Consider the following 8,309-nt stretch of genomic DNA (forward strand, 5'->3'; position numbering starts at 1 on the left):
CGGCCAAGAAGGCCAACGGCATCCTGGCCTGTATCAGAACTAGTGTGGCCAGCAGGAGTAAGGAAGTGATCGTCCCCATGTACTCGGCACTGGTGAGGCCGCACCTCGAATCCTGTGTTCAGTTTTGGGCCCCTCACTACAAGAAAGACATTGAGGTGCCGGAGCATGTCCAAAGAACCTGGGGAAGGGTCTAGAGCACAAGTCTTATGAGGAGCGGCTGAGGGAACTGGGGTTGTTTAGCCTGGAGAAATGGAGGCTGAGGGGAGACCTTCTCGTGCTCTACAACTACCTGAAAGGAGGTTGTAGCAAGGTGGGTGTCAGTCTCTTTTCCCAAGTAACAAGTGATAGGACGAGAGGAAACGGCCTCAAGTTGCACCAGGGGAGGTTTAGATTGGGTATTAGGAAAAATTTCTTCACTGAAAGGGTTGTCAAGCATTGGAACAGGCTGCCCAGGAAAGTGGTTGAGTCACCACCCCTGGAGGTATTTAAAAGATGTATAGATGTGGCTCTTAGGGACATGGTTTAGTGGTGGACTTGGCAGTGTTAGGTTAACGGTTGGACACGATGATCTTAGAGGTCTTTTCCAACCTAAATGATTCTATGATTCTATGATTAGGTCACAATTTCAAATTGTGGATTTCTCCTCTGCTGAGAAGCAACACACAAAGCCTTGCATTTGGCAGACCGAAAACATTAGCAGCAGTCAGGGATGTTCGGTGTCAGGCAAAAGGGAGGCACTATATACAGATTCCTGTGCTTCAAGTGAAATGATTTGTTAATGTGTAAAATAAACATGCATTTCATAAATAGTTTTGACATATTTTGTGGGCAAACAGCGGCAGCAGATTGAGGATGTTTATGGACTCAGGCAGATAAGCTGTTTAATGACCCAGTGCACAGACAAAATGAGTGAGCTGGTTGCTAAAGTTGTAAAGATTTGTAATAAAAAAATATTAAGAGTGTTATGAACACAATATGAATGGAAACATATGTGTGTGAAAGCACCAGATGAGACAGCAGAACAAGAGGTAAAAGAATAGCCTGGGCTGATAATGAAGAACACCATTCCCTTGACGCTGTTCTTAGCAGCAAAATTGAGTAGTGTGATGTTAAGGTCAAGCCCAAAGGCCTGCACTCAAGCCCACAAGGCCTGCACTCTGATAAGACCACAGGACAAGATGACTTGTCAGCAGAAGATGCTGCATCTTCACAACAGGAGGATGGCAACAAGGCTGCAGTGTATGACAGACAGCACTTCCTTTCCCACTGGCCTGTCAGAAAAACAGACATACGTTTCAAACAAACAAGAAAAAATGGGCAAAACCAGCAACTTTGTCTAAAATTTATGGAGGCTGAAGCAAGCAAGACGCCGAAACAAAGGACAAGCATTGATTCCTAAAGGGATCAAAGATCTGTCAAAAACCAAGTTCATTGTTGTCAATCAAGAATAACCCCAGAAAAATAATAAACACTTGACAGGGAGTGTCCTTTGCTATCTATGTCGCACACAAGTGATCCTTGCCAGGGAGACGCAGGTAGGTGCTTGTAACTATGTTATACAGGACTGTGAGTGAGTGAAATATTTGAGGGAATGTTAGTGCATAGCATCAACTTACATAGAGATTTTGTAAATAAATAAAAAGTTCCCTTTCACTGAGGAAACGCACTAGGTTTTGTTACGATGAATTTTCCTTTTTTTTTTTTTTTAACTTATATTCCCACGTCCCTTGACTCCCTCACCTCTTTTACGTCCTCTCTGTTGTAATCTTCTCCAAGACTTGTGTGTGAGAGCGGGTTTGGGGTTCTTCTCTCTCTGTTTTCTTGGTTAGATTGTCTTCCTTGCAAGTTGTAATTTTAATGAAATAAAAAGAAAGGGGGCTGGAATGGACCTAAAAAGATCGTTTAGGTCACCCAACGGTACCTAGAACAAATCCTAACACCATGTCAGTGTCAGCTGCCAATGAGGGAGATGTCACATCCTCCCTAAGCAATGCATATAGTGTAATCGCCCTTCCGATTACCATTTCTAATAACTAGCCTGAATACCCTGTGATGTAGCTCAAGCCTGTAACTTCTTGTCCTAAGCACGCTGACATGACAGAGATTTTTCTTTTTTCTTGCAGCAATCTTTTACATGTGTGAGGATTACTATCATGTCCTCTCTCAGTTTCTCCTTCTTTTCATTGAAGAGCTCCATTTCCCTCAACGTTTCTTCACAGTTTCAGCCTAAGAAGGAAAACCAGGCAGGATTTTTGGTCCTTTGCTTTACCAGCTGGTGACAACTATCTCACATTTTTGGGGCTCAGCTAGCCTCCCACAGGCTCGTTGATGGAGGGAAGATGTAAGAACAATAGGCTAGAAAAAGTCACCTGGTCATGAGTGTGATAGAGGGTTAGTAAAAAAAATCGCAAAATGCCAAACCATGAAATTTCCTGACACTGTAACAAGGCATGCGAGTTGGAATAAAAAGAGTGAAAGCTACCAACTACAGGAAGAAAATATCATTCATGTACTAAGTCCTTTAAGTAGGAGGGAACTTCTGAGGAAGGTTTTAGGGAGGATCACAACTAAATCACACTACAGAAGAAAATTTAAAAAACAACAATCAAGGTAACAAAGGTCTTTGCAAGTCTGAACTAGGGGAAAATTTCTTTCTGCTTGCACACCTGGCTATAAGCTTAACCTTGCCCATGTAATCAGGACACACTAACCTGGCATCTGAAAAAGCTGAGTATCACGGAATAACTAGCACCGCTAAAACTCATTTTCCAGCTGGAGAAAGCTGCTGATGTACCCTCTTTAGAGGGCAAGTCAAAGTTCGGGTGCCTCCAACTGTTCTCTAAAGGTACCTTCTGAAGGATACATGAACGTATGCTTCCTTTTTGGCTATACAAAGAACCTGAGGTTTTCAGGCTTCCAGCTTATTGCCTCATTTAGATGCCTGGATTTAGGTAGGATGAATGTAAGTCATGGTATAAAAAATTATGTGTAAGTGTAAACGTTTGCAACATTGATTTGATTTACAAAGTTATTTGGATTCTTTTATGGCAAAAATTAAATATAAATCAGTGTTATTATTACAAGAATTAATAATTATTTTATAGCCAGACAGGTAATGTCAACACCATTTGTCAAATAATGTAATAATCTTAGTAATAATAATAGACTTCACTTCAGCAGTTTGAAATTACTCTTAAATATACATATTTCAGTTCTCTCTGATTTCTTCTGTGTACATGAGATGGCCAAAGGGAAAACAATCCATCCAGCAGGCATTGAATTAAACACTGCATTTCAGCACTCTGCAGCAAAGTAGTTTGCTCCATTTCATTTCTGCAGAAAGTCCAAGTAATACACCAAGTCAAGTGTAAGCTCTAAGTAATCATATTCTTTCCTGTCTGCTTTTAAGAAATCTCAGACCCTTGAACACTTCCTTGGCCTTTTTTATAAACACGTTAACCTTTATTCATCTAACTCTCATGTATGGACAGACTATATTAGCCCAAGACTCGCATGAAGCTTCCGATAACAGGAACAGGTGATTTGCTTGACTTTCTCAGGCCCATTCCTTATTTCCTTTACAATGGTTTGACTCCAGCATAACTCCACGGATTTCACTGGAGCTATCCATGGTTCAGTGCCAGGAAAGGAGATCTGGATCTCTGAACTTTCCTGTTGCTGCAGAGAGGCCTAGAAAGAGTAACTTCCAGTTTACCCAGATGTAGTGCGTCCCTAAATCTCTGCCAGAGGTTTCCATTACATGCTTCCATTGAGTCTTTCTTATCTGTTTCTACAGTACTCATGAAGTTAGATATGTCCTAGAAAAAGACAGGACCCTGCAGCTGGACCCACCTGCACAGTTACTTATGGAGCCCTACTGACATAAACCAAATTAGGCTTCATACACGCTAAGTTAAATCCTGGCCCCAGTTAGGTCAACAGCAGTTTTACCGTTGTTTTTTAAGGTGTTGGGCTTTCATCAACATACCCCAAGGCTCTGCTCATGAAGTCCAATGTGAGCTTCAAAGAATCACTATTATATACTTTTCCTGTCTTAAAGCCTAAGCGCAGTGTTGTGACCAGTGTGAATGTCAGAAAGGGCGGAGCAGATCTCAAGACTGGCAATTCGGAAGATGAAAGGGCAGGGTAGATCTCATGACTGGCAATTTAGAGGGTGTTAGTTCAAAAGCAGACCCCAGCTGTCATTACCAGTGAGGTCGCTTGTTCAGCTACGCCTGGTACACATTAATAAGTTACACACTGTATAACAAAACATTTCTCTAATTAATAGCCTAAGTTCCACGATGTGCTCCCTGTCAGCAGATTATAACCTTTGAACAGTGATCACAGTAACACCTCAGCACAGACCTACTGAACGCCCCCAGTTTTGTTGATTTGCTCTTACTCACAGACGTGAATGAATGGACTTCTTTCTTGAGAGAAACTACAACGTGATACTTTATAGCAACTGAACTGTGGCCAGAAAGGAAATTCACTGATTTTATTATCCCCAATGGAATCACATGGCATGGAACATGTTTTTAAAATAGATTTATTCCCGCTAATTTTACTAGCATACCAGTATTTCCTTGAAGTGAGCCAGTTTGGCCCTACTTGTTCAGGGACAGTCGGGCATGATAGGACTAGGGGCAGGCAGGCCGTAGAGTCACAAGACCTTGACCACGCTATGTGATGTGGGAATGTGTGCTGCACTAGCTAGTGGCAATGAGAGAGCTGAAACCCTTTCCTCTACACTGGGAAACCTGTGCCTGCCGGCCACTTCATGATTACATAAAACAGGGTACATGTTCCAAAGAAGCGGAAAGCATTATATTCTTTGTTTTGTTCTTCACTGCTCTATTATTAGAATAGCAAATGTTCTTTTCTCACTGAGTACTGTTACCCACGCAGTCCCTTTAGGAGCAAGATGTCAGTACAAATACGGAAGAAACAAGTCAGAATGTATTTAGGTGAGTAGTATGTACTCAAACTAGCTCAGAGCTGAGTTTCATCCTTGGACACTGAAGCAGCTGGCTGACGAAATCTCAGTACCAGGTAGAGTGATCGAGACTAGAAAGCATAAAATGCCCCCTATGTTAAACACGGAGGGAAAGGAAGAGCCTGGGAACTATCCGCTATGTCTGCTTTAGCAAGTAGGGTGACACAGTAACAGTTTACGTGCTTCGAGACTCAGTTCAGAAGTGCACTCTTGATCTGAACTAAAATTTTGATACAGATGCATTTGAACCTTTAGTCGAACACTTGATCCTGCGAAAAAATGCTGGAATAAATAATCAACAAGTTTTGGTAAGTACATAAAAGAAATCAAAGCAATTAATAGCAGTCAATAATAACTTACCTAGAACAAGTCAAATTGGTGTAATTTCAATCTACAAAACCAGGCCTGTGGCTAGAGGAAGATGGAGTAGATACCATGTATCTTAAGCTTAGTAAAACTCTTGACAAGGTCTCACATAGCTTTCACATAAATGAACTAGAGGAATGTGGTTTACATGAAAATATTTTAAGGTGGGGACAGATCTGGTTGCTGTAGGAATAAATGCAAGATACTGCATTTGGGCAGATACAGCCAGATGCAAAGACAGAGGTTGGAAGTATCTGGCTATGTACCAGTTCTTGCAGAAACAAATCTTAGGTCATAGTGAACCACTGGCTGAATTATTTCAATCTTGTGCAAGAAAAGGTAAATTATACAGAGATGTATAAATGAGAGTACAACCTTCAAGGTCTGTGAAGTAGTAATCCTTCTGCTTCGCTCACTTGCAATATTCTGCTTAATTTTGAGTACTACATTATAAGCAGTCCAGAGGAGAATAATGGTGATGATCGGAAGTCTGGAAGATTTGAACTAGGAGAAGGACTGAACTAATGGGTATGATCCTGAAAAGGAAAAGTCTAGGAGTTGAGATGGTGCCTGCTTTCAAATACGCATATGCCTGCTGAAGAAAGATAGGAAATAATCTATTCTCTAGATCTGTTTCGGATAAGACAGGAATTAATGGACTTACATTGCAGAAAAGAAGATTCAGTACAGACTAGGAAAAGCTTTGCTATCATATGAATCTCTAGATTGCCTGGACAAGTCATGCAGTCAACATTACTGGTAGTCGTTAGGACTGGGTTAGATACATGTCTATGAAGAAGGACAAAGGTATTTAAGATACTTGCTTGGGGACCATTTCAGCCCTATGAGTAAAAGATTTGCTTTTGATGTGAAGAGAAAAAAAAAAGATTAAAAAGGTTTTAATTATGCACAGACTTGTAAAAAAAATTCTTACTAGATGAACCTCATTTACAAGATCTATGACGTATGCCAGATCTTGTAATGCCATTTCTTTTCTCTGTAAATGAAAGTTGAATCCAGACTCAGCTCCCTGCTTGGGATATTCCTGGACTACGAGAAAGTACTGAACCGAATTATGTAGCCAAAATATTATTATTGATAAAACGTCCAATTTTCACAATGTGATGAACCAAAATACAGCTGGTTTTAACCCATTGCTGCTTAACATGTAGGTATTTTGAATATTGTAACAATTCTCTAAGAAACTCTGAAAGAGATTCAATACAGCATATGATTTCTCATTCTTCAGTTGTTAACGCCTTGTATATTTTCTTTGTAACATAATACACTATACAGGTGCCATCTCTGGCTACTTTAAAGGAATTTCTCAGACAACTGCACAAAATCATATGATTTAGAGTAAAAGTCAGTCCATAAAACTGACCTCAAAAGGACTTGTATCTTTCTTCTCAACAAAAAGGACCCTTGTTCGCAGCAGAAGTGCACCCTGTAGCTGTTGTGTTTGTTCAGAAGTTGGGCAGGCATTTGATATTCCTTTTTGTTATATCTATGTCTAAAAGGGTTGACAGGTAGGATCTAGCAAACTAGTTGTGCCAGGTTACAAAGTTAGCACTGACAGCACTTTTTTTAGACCCTCCTGGAGATTCCTGCCTGTACAGCAGAGTTGGCAGCTCTCAGCAAGACCACCAGACTTTGCACTGAAGTTGGTCTTATTCAGGCACATGTTCTGTTGAACTCGGTCTGTTGTGGGCACAGCAACCTCTAACAGAAGTGTAATGCTAAACAGGTAGGAACTTAGATGTGACAAAGGCTTGAAACTCTAGAGTTAAAAAAATTTCAAAATTAAGTGCATGGAAAGTGGCCTGCAGGAAATACGGTACTTAGCAGCTTACGGCTACTAGTTTCAATCTCATCCAAAAAAAAGAGGCCTGAAAGGTGCTGCCTTGATCTGTGTAGTAGAACAGCAAGCTGCCTCTCTCTGCTCAGTTTCTTTGAACAGATGCCCACTTCAGAAAGAAGAAACAACCCCCCCAATGATTATTCTTCTAAAATGCCCGCCTACAGCTGAATATAACTGGGAGTGTTTCCTTTGGCAGTGGTAGATGAGGTCCTTCTGCTCTGCAACACATCTTAAATAACCTGAGGATGACTTCAGTGAACTGCATGTGATACGTTTCCATTATGGACTGAGACCCCGAGTCTCCAGGAGTGACTTTACAATGCTGTTCAACGGCCTCTACTTTCCCTTTTCCAAATTACATTAAAAACCAAATTCCTGTGCAGCCTTACATTGGTAGTGTATTACCACATTATTTTGTCCATCCCGTTTCTGTAGGTAAGTTCGTATAACTTCACATCGGGTGTTTTTATGCTTTAATACACTTTTTAGGAGGTGGAAAACAGAAGCGAGGAGTGAGGGAAGGCTTCCCTTCCCACGTAACAAGGCTCCGGTGAGACTACTCTGCCCTCTGCCGGGACTCCTTACGCGGGAAGGGCATGACGCAGGGGAAACCACCGAAGTCTGAGGATTTATGCTGGTGGATGTCGAAAAACTACTAAATCGGGTCGCCTGGTGCTTGTGCAGCTCTCCAGACACAGGCTGCAGCGCATGCTCGGCTCCCAGCTGCGAGGGCTTTCCAGTACCAGAGCGAACCACCTTAGAACCACGTCGTTACGTGCCGGCAGGAAACGCAGCCGCACCTTTGACTAGCTTTTTTTTCACATGCGCCAAGTTATTGAGCAGAGATAGCGGGGCCACACTCGTACCGCGGGGCGCTAGAGACCCTCCATCCCGCCTCGAAAGCGTTACCTGAGGAGACGCTGGGCGCCTTCCTCCCCCCCCTGCCCAGGACAGGGCTTTGCGGGGTACCCCGTGCCAAAAAGGGGTACCGCGCCCTCTCTTCACAGGCAGGAGGATGGGCGCCTCACCCCCACCGCCCCCAAACCGAGGCGTTCTAGGTGCCAGGCCCCTACATCCAGACAG

General features: G+C 42.3%; 1 protein-coding gene across 1 annotated transcript in view; it reads left to right on the top strand.

The window, feature by feature from the left end:
- Positions 1-8,309, top strand: part of CMAS (cytidine monophosphate N-acetylneuraminic acid synthetase) — a 38,409-nt gene that overhangs the window by 15,337 nt on the left and 14,763 nt on the right. The gene's annotated exons all lie outside the window — the stretch shown is intronic.

Source organism: Pygoscelis adeliae, unplaced genomic scaffold (assembly GCF_000699105.1).
Source record: "Pygoscelis adeliae isolate BGI_AS28 unplaced genomic scaffold, ASM69910v1 Scaffold38, whole genome shotgun sequence".
In the NCBI taxonomy this organism is placed as follows: Eukaryota; Metazoa; Chordata; class Aves; order Sphenisciformes; family Spheniscidae; genus Pygoscelis; species Pygoscelis adeliae.